This window comes from Cherax quadricarinatus, chromosome 63, assembly GCF_038502225.1.
Source record: "Cherax quadricarinatus isolate ZL_2023a chromosome 63, ASM3850222v1, whole genome shotgun sequence".
In the NCBI taxonomy this organism is placed as follows: domain Eukaryota; kingdom Metazoa; phylum Arthropoda; class Malacostraca; order Decapoda; family Parastacidae; genus Cherax; species Cherax quadricarinatus.
In genome coordinates, this window is record NC_091354.1 from 8,394,839 (window position 1) to 8,417,217 (window position 22,379).

Sequence of the window (22,379 nt, forward strand, 5' to 3'; positions counted from 1 at the left end):
GTGTAAAGTGAAAGTCTTCATCTACAGAGCAAGTGTTCAACTTCTCAGCCAGATACTTGCCTCGTAACTTTTTTCTGGAGTATAGTGGATGCTTCCGCTCCGTTGCTGTTTTGACTTGCAAAAGTAACAAGCTATAGGGCAAAGAGATTTCTGCTCTCTTAAATCTTTGACAGAAAGATGGAAGGAAGCACTTTAAAGACAAAATACATTGACAAAACTTTCACAAAGATACAGTATTTAAATATATGTATATATATATATATATATATATATATATATATATATATATATATATATATATATATATATATATATATATATGTATGTCGTGCCGAATAGGCAGAACTTGCGATCTTGGCTTAAATAGTAACGCTCATCTTGCCATATAGGACAAGTGAAAATTTGTGTGTGCAATAATTTCTCCAAAATCATTCTGAACCTAACGAAAAAAATGTATTTGATTTGTTTACAATAATTTAATACTAATCAAACACAGTGAAATATATTTGTTTCGTTAGGTTCAGAATGATTTTGGTGAAATTACTGCATGCACAAATTTTCGCTTGTCCTATATATATATTCAGGTGTTTGCAGTGTTGCGGAAATGGGGTTGTTCCCTTGGGCAATCTACCAGGACTTCCTACTCCTTTCTGAAGCACCGCAAGCTCTTAAAGATGTGTTTATTGCATAATGAAAAGCCTGGAGATAACATTCAACTTCCTTCGTGGTTGATGTGCACCTTGTATAGCTTGTTCGCGATTATTGCGCAAATATATATGCCAAAGATTTGAGACTCGAACGCGGAAAGACAAAGACAAGGAACTGATGCTGACCACTATATCCTGTGACTTAAAGTACTGAGATAAATAAACATGCCACGTATGTGAACTTTGGAAGGTAAGCACAATCACTGGCTCTTGTTCAACAGTTTTTACATACACGAATCTAAGACTTAATATTTAATGTATATTTAACCTGCTGCATTTAACATTATACTGCTTTTCTCTCCTGGGTTCTCGTGCAACACGTTGAAAGTCTCTCCTCACGAGACCTCAGCATCAATACTGGATATCATGGTTGATTGAGGCCCTTCCTCTTTAGTGCAAACACTAGGTTAGTTACAGCTGATTGGTGGTGGGTCATGTGTGGTATTGAGGGTAGCAGGAAAGGTAGTGGATGAGGATGGTGAAGGTAGTTGGTGAGGATGGTTGGTGAAGGGTGGTGGTGATAGTTGCGTGTAAGTACAGTCGGTGATGGTTGTATGGACAGTGGTGGATGAGGGGTCGTGAGTCATGTGTGGTATTAAGGGTGTTGGGTGAGGGTGGCATGAAAGAACAGAGGGTGAGAATTATTTCGGGCATCTCTCAGTCAATAATATGAATTTGTGCTGACCACTGCAACCATGGTGGATCTCATGGCGTAGTGGTGGTCAGCGTGGCTGAGTTGCGTTGTGGCTTGACACATTGGAACTCTAGACAAATCTTTAGAAAGTGTAACTTATCTTAATTTCTGTTATTTCAAAATAATTGACAACTGTTGAAAAAGATCTACATGTGTCACTACCTCTCGAGTTAGGCCGAAATCAATGTAAAATCTTCCATCAAGGTAGGGTGACTCAAACGATAAAACACATTTACCAGTATACATTCGACAGATGTCTTGCCAGAAGCTGCTTATCAATTGTAGAACGTTTCTAATGGATGTAAAGCCTCTGCCTTGTGATTTGAGGTTCGGTGTTATTTATATAATTGAATTTTCGATCTGTAATGATCGGTAAGTGAGGAATATTATACGTAACTTTAAGTACCGTATCTCATAGTATATTGATAAATTTTTCCGTATTGGTCTTGCAATATCTAAACCACCTAATTCTTCAGTTTGGGATCACTGTCACCTAAACACTCATCCTCTTACATTTAAAGTGTTAACAATTTCAGCATCAACATCACAGAGGATGAACCTCATTATTGCTCCTACGCTGTTAAAATGATGACTTAACAGGTAGTTTAGGTAAGACATGTTAGGAAACGGGTCAATTGTTTCCCAACGCGGGTCGGGAAACAATTGTTCGCCCTCCACTGGAGCTTCTGGTCATGTAACTGTTGTGCCGTGTAGGTAAAACTGCTCAATTAGTAAGAACTCCATTAAAATTAAGTCCTTTCTAAAATTTTCTCATGAACGTAAAGATATGTTTTTTTTATTTATGTTAATGTAAAAACTAATGTTTTACCAAAAGAACCTTAGAAAACTTACCTAACCTTATTATAACAAGTGCAATTTAATTTAATCTAATGCAGATTAAATATATTTTACATAAGTTTACAATATTTTAATAATAAACAAACAAAATGGAATATATTTTTTTCGATAAGGTCAGAATGATTTTTGCAAAATTATTGCATACACAAATTTTCAGTTGCCTTATTCGGCAAGAAGAGCGTTGCTATTTAAACCAAAATCACGTCTTACCTGTTCGGCACGACATATAAATTTCAGTAATGTATTTTATGTCTTAATATATAACTTTGTGTTAGTGGAAATACTATGTTAGTTATAACATTGTTTTATATAATTGAGTACCCTAGTTGTATTATAAACTTTGTGACTTTGTTTAAACAGAATGTTTATGTATTTGTTATAGACCAATTATTCTCCTTAGTTATTTTTTTAATTATTTTAGAACTGATGATGGAGTTTGATGTTTCTCAACGTTTGGATGATAAGTTAAGATATTTTCTACTGTTTTCACAGTTTTATTCCTTAGTCGTGTAAGATTCTCAAGTGTATAAATGAATGAGATGGAAAGAAGAGCGGAAGGAGGAATAAGAAGAAGACGAAGATGAAGACGAAGAAGAAGGAAGACTGGCACTTTTACTTGTGTTTGGTGGGCTGCCAAGACATATTGGAGTTAGTGTCATCGGCTCTCCTTAAATTACCGATGTTGACCTTACGATATGACCTGTGAGAGCTGCTGTTGTGCTGTAGTGTTGCTGTGCTGTGGTGCTGCTGTGCTGTGATGCTGCAAGGCCATGCTTCTCCTGTGCAGCAGGACTGTGAGGCAGCAGGGGTATATGGTGCTGCAGGAGTGTGGTGCAGCAGGTGCTACAGTTGTCAGGTATTGCAGATGCAGTGAATACCTTCTGCTGCAGGGCTACAGTGCCTGCCTTCTGCTGGGCTACAGTGCCTGCCTTCTTATGCAGGGTTACAGTACCTTCCTTTGACTGCAGGGCTACAGTACCTGCCTTTTTCTGCAGGGCTACAGTGCCTGCCGTTAACTACAGGGCTACAATGTCTGCCTTATGCTGTATTATTGTCCACGAGGAATCTAAGCTATTTACAATATTCCTTGTGAAACATTTACAAGGGAATTCCTTCAGTAAATAATACGTTTTCTTCGTTCTGAAGTACATCCTTGACTCACTTTCTCGCCTTGAAACGCACTTTAGGCTGGAGGATTCACGGAGAACTCTCTAACACTGAATTTTTAACCGGTTCTTCTCTTTCTATTTACCTCCCGGAATCTCCGGTTGGGTAAATTTGACTGTTTCCTCTCTATTTTTTTTCTCTTCCATTACGTTGCAGAAAAAAGTTTTCTTTTTATTAGGACGACATTGTCTCAATAAAAGCTGTTTCAGCAATATTTTTTTTACTTCATTGTAAGCAATGTGTATCCATTTGAAAATGAAGAAAATACACGATGCAGAAAACATTTTTTCCTACTAGGGAAACATTGTCCCGATAAAAGAATGTTTCGCGACTGTCTTCGGGCCAAAGCAAGCCATGTGTATCCATTTAAGAATGCAAATTTACAAATATATTACCTCATCCTGTGATGGAGCAGGAGAAGCAGTAAGCAAGAATAATTTCTCGTAAAAATTGTAAACAAAACAACACCTATTCGTGAACATTAAAATGGTATAAAATACCGACAGGATGTTAGGTAAGACACATATGCAACAGTTAGATATCTTTATTTCGAAACGTTTCGCCTACACAGTAGGCTTCTTCAGTCGAGTACAGAAAAGTTGATAGAAGCAGAAGAGACTTGAAGACGATGTAATCAGTCCATCACCCTAGAAGTTTTGAGGTGGTCAGTCCCTCAGTCTGGAGAAGAGTATTGTTCCATAATCTGAAACAATATGAGTATTGTTCCATAGTCTGAAACATATTGTTTCAGACTATGGAACAATACCCTTCTCCAGACTGAGGGACTGACCACCTCAAAACTTCAAGGGTGATGGACTGATTACATCGTCTTCAAGTATCTTCTGTTTCTATCAACTTTTCTGTACTCGACTGAAGAAGCCTACTGTGTAGGCGAAACGTTTCGAAATAAAGATACCTAACTGTTGCATATGTGTCTTACCTAACAACTATTCGTATATGTTAAAATATTTTTTTGTATGTGCATACAGTATGTTTTCATTTTGCAAATAAAAAAAAAAAACTACAGCTGGAGTTGGATAATTATATATAATTTGGCTCAGCGATACTTCTGTTTCCCCTTTTTTTTATATTTCTAAATATTTGATGTGATGGGATGTTGCTGAAGTAGATAAATGAGACTGAATCAGCATTAAATTCTTGTTATATTATATATTGTAAATGATTTAGCAAACAGTCAGGTTGCAAAATTAGACAAATTTGCAACATTTGGAAGCGTTATTGTGGAAATGCTTCGCAATAAAGATTTCCAATTGTTGAAAAAGTATATAATTCTTCAACTTGATAAATTATGTCAATTATAAGTTTCGTAACTGTGGCAGGAACAATAAAAAAATTACACTTAGGAGAGTAAACGCAGACGACGTTTTGGTCCATCCTAGACCATTATTAGGGTATCACTTGATAGTAAGCTAGAAGGGACTGAAACATGGTTTAAATTTCCGTACCTGCGTGTACTTTATTTGCAAATAAACCGTTGTTCTATGAAAGGAAAACATCTAAATTCTGAGAGAAATGCAATAATGTTGCTGATGATCCTTTTATATGTTACTAATAATATTATTTGTAACAATAATAATTATGATAATTATAATAATTATTTTCATGAGAAAGTTCTAGTCAATTACATGTGATCGAGAGCTCTATTTACATTAATCATAAGTTTTTCTCCAATATTACGGCTCCTCCCCCACCCCCCCCTAATCCTTATAAGTCTGTACAACTGTACCATGAATACAATAGAAAAAATAGATATATTACAACAATTATGAAAAAATAGATCTTTAAATCAAAAGTTCATTATCCTGCTAATCTTAACATGTTTATTATTGAAAAGATGGTAACACAAATTTCATAATCCCATTTTGTTTACAACACTGGCTGTAACACTTCAGCTTCTCACCAATACAAATCAATATTCCCGTTATATATCTCTCTCGCTCCGTTGTATTGTGTGACTAATGTTATAAACGGGGCTTCAAATCAGGCTGAATTGGTGGTGTGGGGCTCCCTTACACTATGATGTATATGGCAGTGTGGCCACATACACCCTGCCATTACCCATAAATATACCAAGTGTTATTCACTTCAGGTTATACATAAAGTTCATATTTATCATTTTTCGGACTATTTCCTGCTTACTACTAACATTAAAATAGTTTAACTAAAAATCCATTATTCTGCACTCGAAATACCTAATCTTTTAGATTTTATGGTACTCTGCATATGATTTTTTTAAAAATATAGTTTTATATTCACTTGGAAGGACTGTAGGACTCATACTGCCCATGAAGATAGACAGGTAAACATGTTTTTTCCTTAGGAACTGGAGGGTGACTCAAATACCTTGTTTCAAGAGCCTTGTAGTAACATCAACGTATCCCCTTCTCCTTATCACTTAAAGGTTCACGTTTAAGACGCTTTTAGTAACCTGTCACTTGAAGTCAGTAAATCATATTCTTTCACTCGACTTCTTAATGATAGTTTAGCATCACCCTTCATCCATTCTTGCTACAAATCTCTGAAAAATTATTAAAGCCATTATACCATCCCTAGAAAAAATCACAACTAATACCGAGTCATAACTGTTGTTATTACCTGAAAATTATTCAGGATGAACCAAAAGGTCATTTAGGGATTTTTCTCCAACATGAGGACTAGTTGTGAATACTCAACTATTTTGATAACTCCGCCGAACACGGGCGAGCCCGTTTCCACGGATCTTTTGTGCCATTTGCTAAAGTAACATATAACAGGTCCCTCCGGTCATCCCTAGGCTGATACTAGGCAACAGACTTTAATTTAATCCACATGGACACGAAAGATAGATAATGTACGAAAATTCCAAAGTTATATTTTTGAAAAAGTCTACCTGCAGGTAATCTCTGAACAACTCGCTGTTTAATCCTGTTATGTGAGGCTACAAAATATAAGTTAGCGCAACGATGGTAAAGTCAATAAACGTTTCAGAGTAAGAATAGCCAGTTTATCGTTGAATTTACGATACTCGCAATCAGAGGTGCCTTTAAAGATTTACGAATACAAAGTAGAGATGTAGTTATTCACGTCCCGCCTACTAAGTAATCATGCCTGACATTTTGTCATCAGTGGTGGTTTTAGTAGAGTCGGTAACTTGCTTTTACTGTGGTATATTAGGTCTACTGTAACTTTAAACATTATGTTAGACTGTATCTTAGATTGTTTCATGCGGCAGCACATATGTGCACATTTATTTCACTTGTCAGCACATGATAACATTCATTTTGCACTTGACGGGGAAAAATTAAGGGGAACATTGCTTCAATAATTAACTACTGAACTTACAACCTGCAAACAATTGCTGAGAACACAACATATCAGGTTATTATAACACGTACGAATATTTACCTGTAATCGCTAAACCGCTGGAGTTATTTAACGCCTAGGGATAACAGTCAAATTAGATTTGAACCGGTAGGCCACAAGTTCTTCATTAGTATTGAGGTATCTCCACTCCTTTCCCTTGAAGGGACAACAAATCACGTCTGATGACAACAGATCACGTCTGATTTCCCATTGTTTAAGGGCGTGTGTCGGAGTCCGCCGGTGACGGGATAGTGGCATGTTATAACGTGTTGGTGTGACGTGTATGACGTGCTTGGGTGATGAGAGACACGAGGGATTTTAAATGATTTACTGACTGAAGATAATTCGGGAATAAAAAAAAACGAGATAGTCACAAAGGAGCAAAACTTTACTCTAGGAACGTGAATTTTGCGTTTACATGGCTCTCACAGTTATGTGAGATAAAATACAAGATTAGTAGGAGAAAAGTAGCAAACACAATGGAAAAAAGATCGATTCCGGGGGTCACAGCCCCCACGGCCCAATACCACACCAGGCAGGACAATGTTTATAAAGCTCATCTTAAAGTTTGCAATACCAATATTATACATTTAGAAAATCAAGCAAGTATGCGCTCTGGACATGAGAAAAAATATCAATGGATTTTAACCAGATTAGTTCCAAAGTTGATACGTGTGCACTTTGGAGAGAGGAACTAAACCGATAATTCTAAGCGAGAAGAGGAATAAGGATGACTTGACTATGAAATTCAATATACATGAAAAATATACATAGAACGGCTGTTATGTGAGGCCCAGCAAAACGGGGAGTTCAAAAGAAGCTAAAATGAAAACACTGCTCAGTAATAGGAATGTTAGAAAGTATTCTTAAATCTTAGAGAAGAAGGAAAGTGTAATGAGCTAAATGTTGAAGCGGAGGACGTAAACACTTCACCCAACTTCAAGAGTAAGGCTGATAGGCCTCTAGCTGTAAGAAAAGTAAGAAACCAGTGACACAAGTCGACATAATTTAACATTAATATCGAGGAACGAAAACTCGGCCCCTACATGCACAGACCAATACCTTCACTCGCAGTTACACACACAAATGGAAAATGGGAAATTCCAAATATTGTGCCGATATATAAAAAAAGGTAACAGGGAAATCCTTTAAACTATAGGACCGTCTAACTGACAAGTTTTGTAAAAATACTGAAAAAAGCCTATAGAGGAAAGCAGATAATCATTGTGAAGAGATAAACTGCTGTTATCACGCAATTCGGTTTCTAATCCCTAACTCCTACAAATAACTTTTCTATTAACTTACTATAAGTCTCATGAATTTTTCAGGATACAAAAAAGGATGGGCGAATAGTATTAATTACGACTTCTATACTATACTAATACTAGTCCATTAGCGCTAGTGCAATAGAGCCAGAGCACTAGTGCATTACCTTTCGTGCATTACCACCAGCGCATTACCATTAGTGTAACAGCCCTATTTCAATAGTTCTAGTGGCATAGCACTAGTATTGTAGAACTAGTACTGTAGCACTAGTGACATAGCACTAGTATTGTAGAACTAGTACTGTAGCACTAGTGACATAGCACTAGTACTGTAGCACTAGTGGCATAGCACTAGTACTGTAGCACTAGTACTGCAGCACTAGTAGCATAGCACTAGTACTATAGCACTAGTAACATAGCACTAGTACTGTAGCACTAGTAACATAACACTAGTACTGTAGCACAAGTGACATAGCACTAGTACTGTAGCACTAGTGACATAGCACTAGTACTGTAGCACTAGTAACATAGTACTAGTACTGTAGCACTAGTGACACAGTACTAGTTCTGTAGCACTAGTGACATAGCACTAGTACTGTAGCACTAGTACTGTAGCACTAGTGACATAGCACTAGTACTGTAGCAATAGTGACATAGCACTAGTACTGTAGTACTAGTGACATAGCACTAGAACTGTAGCACTAGTAATATAGCACTAGTACTGTAGCACTAGTGACATAGCACTAGTACTGTAGCACTAGTGACATAGCACTAGTACTGTAGCACTAGTGACATAGCACTAGTACTGTAGCACTAGTGACATAGCACTAGTACTGTAGCACTAGTGACATAGCACTAGTACTGTAGCACTAGTACTGTAGCACTAGTGACATAGCACTAGTACTGTAGCACTAGTGACATAGCACTAGTACTGTAGCACTAGTAACATATCACTAGTACTGAAGCACTAGTAACATAACACTAGTACTGTAGCACTAGTGACATAGCACTAGTACTGTAGCACTAGTACTGTAGCACTATTACTGTAGCACTAGTAACATAGCACTAGTACTGTAGCACTAGTAACATAACACCAGTACTGAAGCACTAGTAACATAACACTAGTACTGTAGCACTAGTAACATAACACTAGTACTGTAGCACTAGTGACGTAGCACTAGTAGTGTAGCACTAGTGACATAGCACTAGTACTGTAGCACTAGTGACGTAGCACTAGTACTGTAGCACTAGTGACATAGCACTAGTACTGTAGCACTAGTAACATAGCACTAGTACTGTAGCACTAGTGACATAGCACTAGTACTGTAGCACTAGTGACATAGCACTAGTACTGTAGCCCTAGTGACATAGCACTAGTACTGTAGCACTAGTGACATAGCACTAGTACTGTAGCACTAGTAATATAGCACTAGTACTGTAGCACTAGTGACATAGCACTAGTACTGTAGCGCTAGTGACATAGCACTAGTACTGTAGCATTAGTGACATAGCACTAGTACTGTAGCACTAGTGACGTAGCACTAGTACTGTAGCACTAGTGACGTAGCACTAGTACTGTAGCACTAGTGACATAGCACTAGTACTGTAGCACTAGTGACATAGCACTAGTACTGTAGCACTAGTGACATAGCACTAGTACTGTAGCACTAGTGACATAGCACTAGTACTGTAGCACTAGTGACATAGCACTAGTATTGTAGAACTAGTACTGTAGCACTAGTGACATAGCACTAGTACTGTAGCACTAGTGACATAGCACTAGTACTGTAGCACTAGCACAATAAAACCTCAGTAGTAGTAGTAAGGAATACAACCGCTGCAAAATATTAAAATATTAAGAGACACCGTAACTAGAAATGGGTAACAACGAACAAGTGATAGCGAAACGATATCACAAATACGTAGTACTATACAATAAGACAAAACTCAATTTGAACAAAATAACTAAAACTTTACTTAGCTTTATTAGTACTATAGGTGAATTATTATTATTATTTTTATTACTTGTAATATTATTATTGGTAATATTATTATTAGTCCGTAGGTTATTCAGCAGGAATAATGATAATTTCAATCCTCCATAACGGCAGAGCGAGACAAACTCACAACCCTAGCAACCAATCCTTCCCTTAGTATCAAGTGGATGGTCGGGGGATGAAACAACTCACGCAGTGTAAACAAAGGTGCTTGAGGGCCAGACGGGCCCTGATCCACCCTTGCCCTGAACCAAGGAGGCCAACTGAGAGCACATGATAAACGAGAACGAAAGTTTAAAATAAATTTCCATAGAATATCCCGAAAGCTCGTATTTACGTGTGCAAGGGATAAGAAAAAATTATATGCGTTATGTGAATTGATAATCTCATGTCAGTTATCAAGGACAAGAAGTGGATAATATATATATTAAAGATTAGTTCGATTAACAAACAAGAGCAAACACAATATAAAAAATCGAATATATATATATTTTCTATCCTGAAACTATCTACGTATATATTTGTATATTTAGCTATATAATCTCTCCCTCTCTCGCTTTCTCTCTCCGTTCGCTCAGACCGACCGTACACAATGAATAAACTCTGCTAAAGCCAGATATTTAGCAGGCAAGCAGATAAGCATGCAAATTAGCAAGCAGATAATCTTGCAGGCTGACGGTTGGTCGGGTAGGTAGGCAACTGAATAGGCAGGCTAACAGGCAAACAGAGTATGAGTAAGGTAGGCAAGCAGGAAAACAGTCAGGTAAATAGACAGGCAGAAAGGCTGACAATTAGAAAGGCAGGAATGAAAACTGGCAGGCAGACAGGCAGGCAAGGAAACACGCAGGCCAGTAGGCAGGTAGAAAGACAGACAAGCAGGCAGCCAGAAAAACATTTATACAGATTAACAGACATACAGGTAGGAAGGAGGTATGCAAGAAAACAAACAGGAATGCAGGCATGCAGGCATGTAGGCATGTAGGCATGTAGGCAGGCAGACAGGCAGGCAGGAGAGCAGGGGAAAAAATCTCTACACCGCTTTTCTTAATGGGGTAAAATGCTATCGTCACTCGTTAGATATCTGGCGAGTTTTAGAGTTATGTATATATATATATATATATATATATATATATATATATATATATATATATATATATATATATATATATATATATGTATATATAGATATATATGCAAGGAATTAGGGAGAGCAGGCGAAATATACACAAACACTGATCTCGGGCTGAAGGAGACTCGAACCTACGAACCTTAGGACAAGGTACGCAGTGCTTTACCAATCAACCCACACTGGACAATACCTTGGCGTGTAGCTTGCGCTACACGTTTGATCCAAGGCAGCCAGCTTTCAGGGAGAAGGCTTACAGCTTTTCATCTCTTCCCCTGCATGCATCAGCCTTACTAGATATTTTAACAATGCAAGGAATTCGCGAGAGCAGGCGAAATATATACAAACACTGATCTCTGGCTGAAGGAGACTCGAACCTACGAACCTTAGGACAAGGTACGGAGTGCTTTACCAATCTACCCACACTGGACAATAACTTGGCGAGTAGAATATATATATATATATATATATATATATATATATAAATATAAATATAAATATATATATAAATATATATATATATATATATATATACATATATATATATATATATATATATATATATATATATATATATATATATATATATATATATATATATATATATATATATTGTTCCGCCTCAGCAGACCACACAATGTCTATGTCACCTTATCCACTAAGCTATCGATCCTACAAACAACATGAGCCTAGCGAACTAGATTTGTTTCCTTGGTATGCTCAAGGATTAATTTCAGCCTCTTCCTGTTTGAATACCCGTCTCAAACAGGAGGTGGCTGAAATTAATCCTTGAGCATACCAGTGCCACGAGTGCCCTGTGTCATGTGTTTTCGCCCACCATGAGGCAGGCCAAAGCAGCATGGGTTCGAGTCCTTGGCTAGTGCAGTGTTTTTATTGATCAATAACACTCGTTCGTGGCCACAATAATATAAAATACTGCTCGTTGTACTAGTACACCAAACAGGGACTAGAATGAAAAAAGCGTAGAGTCATCCTCACCATCGTGTGTCCTTGGGTAGCGAGTACAACATCCAGTTCCGCTGGATGCGCTACTCTTAAGGATCGTATGGTCCAGTGGATTAGGGCGTCATGGGTTTTCGCTCACCATGAGGCAGGCCAAAGCAGCATGGGTTCGAGTCCTTGGCTAGTGCAGTGTTGTTCTTGATCAATACCACTCGTTCGTGGTTATATATATATATATATATATATATATATATATATATATATATATATATATATATATATATATATATATATATATATATATATATATATATATATATATATATATATATATATATATATATATATATATGCAATAAGATCACAGTAAACAGGTGATTTTAAAATATGCAAAACAACCACTGTGAAAGAGTAGTGAAATTCCAAGCGCTTTCGTGACTACTCACATTGTCAAGGAACTATGAAAGTAATACATCAAAGGAAGGCAATTAAAGGGCTTAGACCACACCTCACAGTCAACTCCCACAACAAAGAAACACCTGACGCGCGACAAAGTTGTATCAAGCAAGTCCATGGTTGACAGAAATATAATTGAATCTTGTTTCATAAAAAGCAATTTTGAAAATAATATGAATATTTCCTTAGGTTTATATAAATTAGACTCATTTATAATTAAAATTTGGTTAGAGTTTAATAATACATTGGACAAATAATAAACCTTATTTCTTGGATAGAATATTTTGTTAGTGGGATGTCGTGAGGACCTGTCTAGTTGGACCAGCGAACCTACTGCAGTGTTCCTCTTTTCTTATGAGTCCGGCATTGTCGCGCGTCAGGTGTTTCTTTGCTGTGGGGGTTGACTGTGAGGTGTGGTCTAAGCCCTTTAATTGCCTTCCTTTGATGTATTACTTTCATAGTTCCTTGACAATGTGAGTAGTCACGAAAGCGCTTGAAATTTCACTACTCTTTCACAGTGGTTGCTTTGCATATATATATATATATATATATATATATATATATATATATATATATATATATATATATGTGTGTGTGTGTGTGTGTGTGTGTGTGTGTGTGTGTGTGTGTGTGTGTGTGTGTGTGTGTGTGTGTGTGTGATGTAATGTCTTTCTAAGATCTACACGGTGTGTGTTGTTGTCTTTACTAGTTTACACATTATGCTATCTGGATTCTCTAAGTGTGTGCAGCCGGTGTTCGACACCAGAATGAGAACAAAGACTGAAGAACGTATCTGTTGCGTGACTACTACGTTCAGAAATCTGTATTTCAAACCCAGCAGTACCTGATTCTCTAAAATCATTACAACAAGTGTTAAGAAGAAACTTGGATTCACTCTCGTTATTAAGTTACGGAAAACCGAGCCTTTGCTTCACTGTTCTCAGTGTCCCACAAGACCTTAATATTTCATTAAACACAATACAATGCACTTCCAGTAACACTTCAGTTCCCAGCTGGGCCGCTACCGGTGGAGTTACGGAAGTTAGTGGTGAAGATCATCACAACAGAGGAAGCATTTCCTTAACCAGTTCTCAGAAGATGAGTCAGCCAGCCGGAGGATACAAACATTTCCAAGAGTTGCTGACATGTAATTAGTGGCCTTTGTGTGCGCACACAGAGAACGTAGGTGACTTGAAGTTAGGGCCGACTGAGGCCCAGTGTATTGTTTGTGAGAGGTGACGAACACTGTAAAAGAGGAAGAACGATGCAACGAGAGAGGCAGACTATGAAAAAAGGAGAGTGAGAGAAATCGATTGAGAGAAGAAGAGACGGCTCGGGAAGCAATAAATGCTGGGGAAACAGGAGGAAGGTTTAAGAGAGGAAGTTGGAGGAAAACGCACAGGAATAACTGGGTATTAGTCCAAAATATGAGGAGCTTAAGCGAGGGTTTGGTATTTGAGCAAGGAATTGAGGCTCAGAATGTGATATGAGCCACATAACGAAGTAGAAGAAGGAATGTATTTTGAAGGAGGAATGACGAATTAAAGATGGCTAACTAGATGCTTAATAGCAAAGTGATTAAAGTAAAGGTTCAGAATATATACACGGAGAGAAACACACTGTTTGCGTATATATCTTATGCATTTAGAAGTAATTAATATTAGAATTATTAACATATATTAGCATTTATATTTAAATTTTATTATTAGTATTATTGCTATTATTATTATTATTATTATTATTATTATTATTATTATTATTATTATTCGGACACACTAAATCTTTAGGAATCATACATCGCCTGAGTAATGGATCAAGATTATGTGCGGGTTATTTGTGTATCAAGATTCCTTTGCCAACATTAATGCGACCTTCCCGTCCTGAGTTTGAGATGAAGGTAATGGTGGGAACTCAAGTAGAAAATGTGTTTCTGTATATATATATATATATATATATATATATATATATATATATATATATATATATATATATATATATATATATATATATTCTAGAAATATAGAAATATTCTAAACGAGGAAGTACTCATCCCAGGACACAGATTTAATACTTAAATAATACTTAATACTAACCCTGCTTCCCTTCTACGAAGCTTCACTTTCTCCACAATTCCTTCACCAAAACAATTCTCACCATACCTACTTTCCTCTAAAACATCTCCCACCCTGACCCACCCTTTCTCACGCAACACATCTCATCTCCAATCCTAACCCACCCTTTCTCACGCAACACATTTCCTATCCTAACCCACCCTCTCTCACGCAACACATCTCCCACTTCAACCAATCCTCTCTCACACAACACATCTTCCACCTCAACCCACCCTCTCTCCTACAACACAACTCCCACCCTAAAACACCCTCTTTCACACAACACATCACCTATTCCAGCCCACCCTCTCTCCAAAAACAACTCCCACCCGAACCCACCATCTCTCACACAACACATCTCCCACCTCATCTTCCTTCCTTCCACAATTTCGGTTCCACCCCAGATTCCTTTACTTCCCTTCCTCCAACCCTCCCTTCCTACCATCCCATCACTCATTAGCACACGTATATTCCTTTTTACTGTTTATTAGCAAACTTAAAAGAGCGAAAGGATAAAAAATCGAAATTGAAAAACTTTTTTAATGTGAGGTGTTTATCGGGAAGAAGTTAAAAAGGATTTTTTCCCGTAGCTCATGCTGCTGTTTACATCTTATTTTTTTTTTTCATTTTCCATCTTAACTATGGCCTGATAAATAAGTCACGTTTATGAATTCATAAAAAATCTGAATACATTTATGGATTCACTGCATATTTATGTTAATATATTTTCTTGTAAATGTTCTCTTGTTTATATATATATATATATATATATATATATATATATATATATATATATATATATATATATATATATATATATATATATATATATATATATATATTAATATAGGGAGCCACTACCTCTAGAACTTTACTATATATATATATATATATATATATATATATATATATATATATATATATATATATATATATATATATATATATATATATATACATATGTGTGTGTGTGTGTACTCACCTAGTTACTCACCTAGTTTAGGTTGCAGGGGTCGAGTCCTAGCTCCTGGCCTCGCCTCTTCAATGGTAGCTACTAGGTCACTCTCCCTGAACCGTGAGCTTTATCATACCTCTGCTTAAAGCTATGTATGGATCCTGCCTCCACTACATCGCTTCCCAAACTATTCCACTTCATGACTACTCTGTGGCTGAAGATATACTTCTTAACATCCCTGTGATTCATCTGTGTCTTCAACTTCCAACTGGGTCCCCTTGTTGCTGTGTCCCATCTCTGGAACATCCTGTCTTTGTGTGTGTGTGTGTGTGTGTGTGTGTGTGTGTGTGTGTGTGTGTGTGTGTGTGTGTGTGTGTGTGTGTGTGTGTACGTATACGTAACAGTCCACAAGGGGATGAAAAAACGACCTCTGGACCTTTCACACTATCGACAGTGCTTTCTCAGAAGCTGTGCAATGTTGCGTGGATTGTAAAACGTCAGAGGGGTGGAAAATTCTCAGAGATAGGAAGGCTCAATAAAGAGTACGGACCTCAAGCGCCTGCATTCCAACCGTTTTCCCCCAATCCTCTTCCTGTTTGGGATTCACGAAAGGCTGACGCCGTTGACAGGCAGCGTAAAATACATGAAACATGATAGACACACCAGTAAATAAGGTCAAATCAATACCAGGTATTTAGTAACAAAATTTTGTGAGATTATATTATAACAGCTACTGTGTAAAAATTAGTGAATTACCAGCGCTTTCGTGATCTTCCAAACTATCAGTTCCTTGATACTGTGAGAAATCACGAAAGCACTTGGAAGTTCACTATTAATTCACAGTGATTGTGTGATATCACCTGTTTACTGTGATCTTATTGTATATATATATATATATATATATATATATATATATATATATATATATATATATATATGCAAAACAACCACTGTGAAAAAGTAGTGAAATTCCAAGCGCTTTCGTGGCTACTCCCCTTGACAATGTGAGGAGTCACGAAAGCACTTGGAATTTCACTACTCTTTCACAGTGGTTGATTTGCATATTTTAAAATCAACTGTTTACTATGATCTTATTGTATATATATATATATATATATATATATATATATATATATATATATATATATATATATATATATATATATATATATATATATATATATATATATATATATATATATATATATATATATATATATTTATATATATATATATATATATATTTATATATATATATATATATATATATATATATATATATATATATATATATATATATATATATATTTATATATATATATATATATATATATATATATATATATATATATATATATATATATATATATATATATATATATATATATATACACGCTTGTATATGTACATGAATTATGAAAATTGAATATATTCATTCTTGTATATACATTTTCTCTCATATTTGTGTGAGCTTTTATATAGTATTCTCGTGCATATATATTCCTTTGCACATGTGTTCTTCTGAATATTTATTCCTGTATATGTGTATTCATGTATTTATGCATTCGTGCCGACGATTGCTTCAAAATTTCCGACAAAAAGTGTCCTTTTCTGCAAACTGTTTTCCAAGTCGCATGTTTAATTTGACACGCAGCAGCCAGACAAGAGTAACGAAGCATAATACAACATAGTTTAAAAAAACGCCTGTATATAATTTAGACTGTTTTAAGGCGAATATATTTGTCTCTTAAATAATTATTAAATAGCTACAATTGCTTGTAGAATGGCTATGTATTTTTAATTTTGCTCCAAAAGAATCTTGGAAAACTTACCTAACCTTATTATAACAAGAACAATTTATTTTAGCCTAACCTATCCAAATATATTTTAGATTTGTTTTCAATAATTTAATACTAAACGAACATAGTGAAACATATTTTTTTCGTTAGGTTCAGAATGATTTTGGCGAAATGATTGCATACACAAATTTTCACTTGCCTTATATGGCAAGATGAGCGATGCAATTTAAGCCAAGATAGCAAGTTCTGCCTATTCGGCACGACATATATATATATATATATAGATATATATATATATATATATATATATATATATATATATGCAAAACAACCACTGTGAAAGAGTAGTGAAATTCCAAGCGCTTTCGTGGCTACTCCCCTTGACAATGTGAGTAGTCACGAAAGCGCTTGGAATTTCACTACTCTTTCACAGTGGTTGTTTTGCATATTATAAAATCACCTGTTTACTGTGATCTTATTACACACACACACATATATATATATATATATATATATATATATATATATATATATATATATATATATATATATATATATATATATATTTAAACTTTATCAATATAATCTTCAATAATTTATTAGTATTTGTATAATTGGTGAGTCTAAATTAGTACATGTACAGACTTGTAGAATTTCTCTTGTTTTCACGTCTCAAAGTGCTAACAATGCTGCCTTTGAGGATTCATCGTTAATTAGCAAATGAAATTCGTTTACGCTTATGAAATATGTTTCAACGAGCTTGCTTATATTTCACGTCAGGGCTGGTATTGTTGAAGGAGTGTGTGTGTGTGTGTGTGTGTGTGTGTGTGTGTGTGTGTGTGTGTGTGTGTGTGTGTGTGTGTATGTGTACTCATCTAGTTGTGGTTGCAGGGGTCGAGTCACACTGGTCGCTACTAGGCCACTCTTCCAGCTCCATGAGCTTTATCATACCTCGCCTTAAAGCTATGTATGGATCTTGCCTCCACTACATCAGTTACCAGACTATTCCACTTCCTTACATCCCTGTGATTAATCTGAGTCTTCAACTTCAAACTGTGATTCCTTGTTCGTGTGTCCCATTTTTGGAACATCATGTCTCTGTCCACCTTGTCGATTCCTCTCTGCATTTTATATGTCGTTGTCATATCCCCCTATCTCTCCTGTCTTCCAGTGTCGTCAGGTCGATTTCCCTTAACCTCTCCTCGTAGGACATACCTCTTAGCTCCGGGACTGGTCTTGCTGAAAACCATTGCACTTTCTCTAGTTTCCTTACATGCTTGGCTAGGTGAGGGTTCCAAACTGGTGCTGCATACTCCAATATGGGCCTAATGAACACAATGTACAGGATCCTGAACGATTATTTATTAAGATGTCGGAATGCTGCTCTTAGGTTTGCTAGGCGCCCGTATGCTGCAGCAGTTATTTGGTTGATGTGCGCCCCAGGAGTTATACTCAACCGGTGTTATACTCACCCGAAGGTCGTTTTCCATGAGTGAGGTTTGTAGTCTCTGACCCCCTAGATAGTACTCATCTGTGGTCTTCTTTGCCTTTCCTCAATCTTCATGACTTTGCACTTGGTGGAGTTGAACTTCAGGAGCCAGTTACTGGACCAGGCCTGCAATCTGCCCAGATCTCTTGTAGTTCTGCCTGGTCCTCGTCCGATTGAATTCTTTTCATCAACTTCACGTCGTCTGCTAACATGGACACTTCGGAGTGAGAGAGAGAGAAAGAGAGAGAGAGAGAGAGAGAGAGAGAGAGAGAGAGAGAGAGAGAGAGAGAGAGAGAGAGAGAGAGAGAGAGAGAGAGAGAGACAGACAGACAGAGTGAATGCCTTTATATAAATGTTTGTGTACGCTTGTCTCGAGTACTGCTGGTAAAAAAGACTGCACTACCTACACTGGCCAGCATAGGTGGTTACGCCTATACTCACTTCCCACGCCCACATCCACTCCTCAAATCTACTCATTCTGAGAAAACAAAGTGAAACCCACACTCAAACACACATACATGTATACACTGTATATATTCTGAGGAGTTCATCTGTCAATGTGTATGCACTTAGAGCAGCGGTGTAAATATAAGAGCAGTGTATATCTCAGAATATATGCACTGTTACTCAAGTGAACATGCATTAGACACAAGGCTGCTTCTGGAACTAACAGGAAAGCTACACATTGTCATTGTTTCGTAACTATGTGAGAGTACAGTTAGGTAGCTTGTTTGTTTTGTTCACAGCGCACGGTGGATGGAGTCTCCATTACTTCTTGAACTAAAGGACGCACTCGAGTTTAGATCTCTCCTCGAACTGAAATCCTTCATTTGAATAGAGCATCTATTCTGCTTCAAAGATTTTTTCAGTGTTCGCGATTTTGGTAATATCTCCACTGACAAAATATCCAAAGAAATCACTTTATCCACAAATTCTGTCTGTCCCCTTCTCTGCTTTGCATGTCTTCCCTTACCTCCGTTCAATCTTTCATCCACCTCCTGGAATAAATGCTCCCTTCCTCCAGGCAATATATTTTCTAATTATTTCTTCTCGGTTTCACACATATCTTCCCTGAACGATCGCTTCTCCGACTATACCGATATTTACATGTCCCTGGGAGCTCACCGCCCTTCACAGCTACTAGGGGGCAGCTTCCTAATATGACGTTGTTCATATAAACAACTTCCTCCATTGGGTCATTCGTTACTCTAGCATTTTGTTGTCCCTCTGTACCTGGAAGGGTTCTGTTTATGTCTGTCTTGCGATTGTGTGTGTGTGTGTGTGTGTGTGTGTGTGTGTGTGTGTGTGTGTGTGTGTGTGTGTGTGTGTGTGTGTGTGTGAGAGAGAGAGAGAGAGAGAGAGAGAGAGAGAGAGAGAGAGAGAGATATTACCTACTACAGCTACAAGGGAGAGTGAAGGGGGTGAGGGGACGGGGTTAGTGGTGGATGCCAATGAGTCTGGTGGGGGGAAATGGTTGATTCCATAGTGGGTGGGGAAGGAGGGGATAGCGGATGCCATAGTGGGTGGGGTGGTAGGAGGGAGGAGAGAGGGGGTGTCAATAACTCACACAGAGAGCCTTTATTGCAACACTGGGAAACGCCTCGCTTCGACACTCCATACCTACCCGCTTGCCCTGTTTACCCATGCAGTTATTTTTTGTTCCCTCTATTGATTGCCAGGCAAACGCAAGGTTCGTGGAGGCTTCTATTTCCCAGCGAACGGTACGTACTTGAAAGCTAGTATTCTCAGCGAATATAAAGTTGTATAGATTCTAACATTCCCAGGGTATTTATCATGCCTGGAGGCTAACATTCCCAACTACAATAGCGTGAATAATCGCTAACATTCTCATATAGACTAGTATTCCTAGTGAACATTAAGTGCATGGAGGGTAATATCTCCTAGCAAACATAACGTCCATGTATGATAACATTCCCAGCAAGTGATCCCATTTTTTATAACTGGTGGATATGAGGTATTGCCCTGCATGTAAAACTGTCTTAAAAAAGGCAATAGCGAATTGAGGAGAATGGAACGGGCATATGTTATTACCTTGTGCTTGATAGTTCAGCTAAATCACTTGGGGAATAGAACGTCAGGTGTAATGTGTTGAAATTGCCATCACAACCAGAAAAGCAAATAACGAATTATTATAGTTTCGTTTGGCCTGACAGTTGTGCTATTATGTTATTATTAGTTGGATTCTCTGTTATTTTTGTTATATAAATTTTTGTCTCTTTTTATTTTCTGTACTGTCATAGTATTTTTTTTTTTCATTTTGAGGTCGTAGGGGAAGTGGAATAATCAGATGGTTTCAGGAAGAAATTCAATATTCTTCCTTGAAGTGTTTTTATCCATCTTATTCTGTTGTATTAGTATTCTGTTATTTTTATCTTTTATTATGTTTATTGATTGGCCATCGGATGTTTACACGCTGATGTCAGGAGTCACTGTTGTTTCCTGACGACAAACCACAATCACTGTCAGACTAGTGTTCCATTGAATTACTGTTCTAATAATTATTCTTGATGGTGAAAGAAAAATATTCAGTTTATAAGCATTAACAAATGCATGATACAAATTGTTTTGATAATTTATATGAAAACTCGTGGCTTAATCGTCTGTAGTGTTCAGCTTGAGGAAAGCTAAAGCGTGTGTGCAGAATTCATTCCAGGAAAGCTAAAGTGTTTTCAGCATTCATCCAGAGAAGAGCTAAAAAGTTTACTCATTACAACACAGATCCCAATTAAGAGAGTTTTCCCTAAACCTTTCATTCTAACCTTTCTCTTTTTTGGTAAAAATTATATCACTTTCTGCGCCTGTAACACTCCTCTCTTTATTCTTAATTTTCTCAAAATGTACGTACTCAATAATACGAAATTATATTAAAAGATTTTAATAGATAAATGTGCATTTTCTACCTGCAATTTGGAAGATAATTATGAAAAAAAAACTTGCTATGTAGACACTGGACGAAATTTTTTTAAGTTCCCTTACGTTTAGATTTTGAAAGTAAATTTTAATAAATTATCACGTTTGACTTAGAACCCATGCATAAGTCACGAAAAAAAAAAAACACGATTTTGTCCAGGAACCTGAACTTGAAGAATAAAATATTATAACAAAGTCAAACTCCTTTACTCCAAAAATTATTTCTTTTGGGAACTTATATATATATATATATATATATATATATATATATATATATATATATATATATATATATATATATATATACATATATATATATATATATATATATATATATATATATATATATATATATATATATATATACATACCTTTCAATAGTAGTATATTAGCGCATTTTTTCTTAGTGTCCGAATGTTTGATGCCGTTTCAAACATTTTCCCAAAACATTATAACGTTGCAAATAATTTATCAATGAGTGGTAATCACAGACCTGAA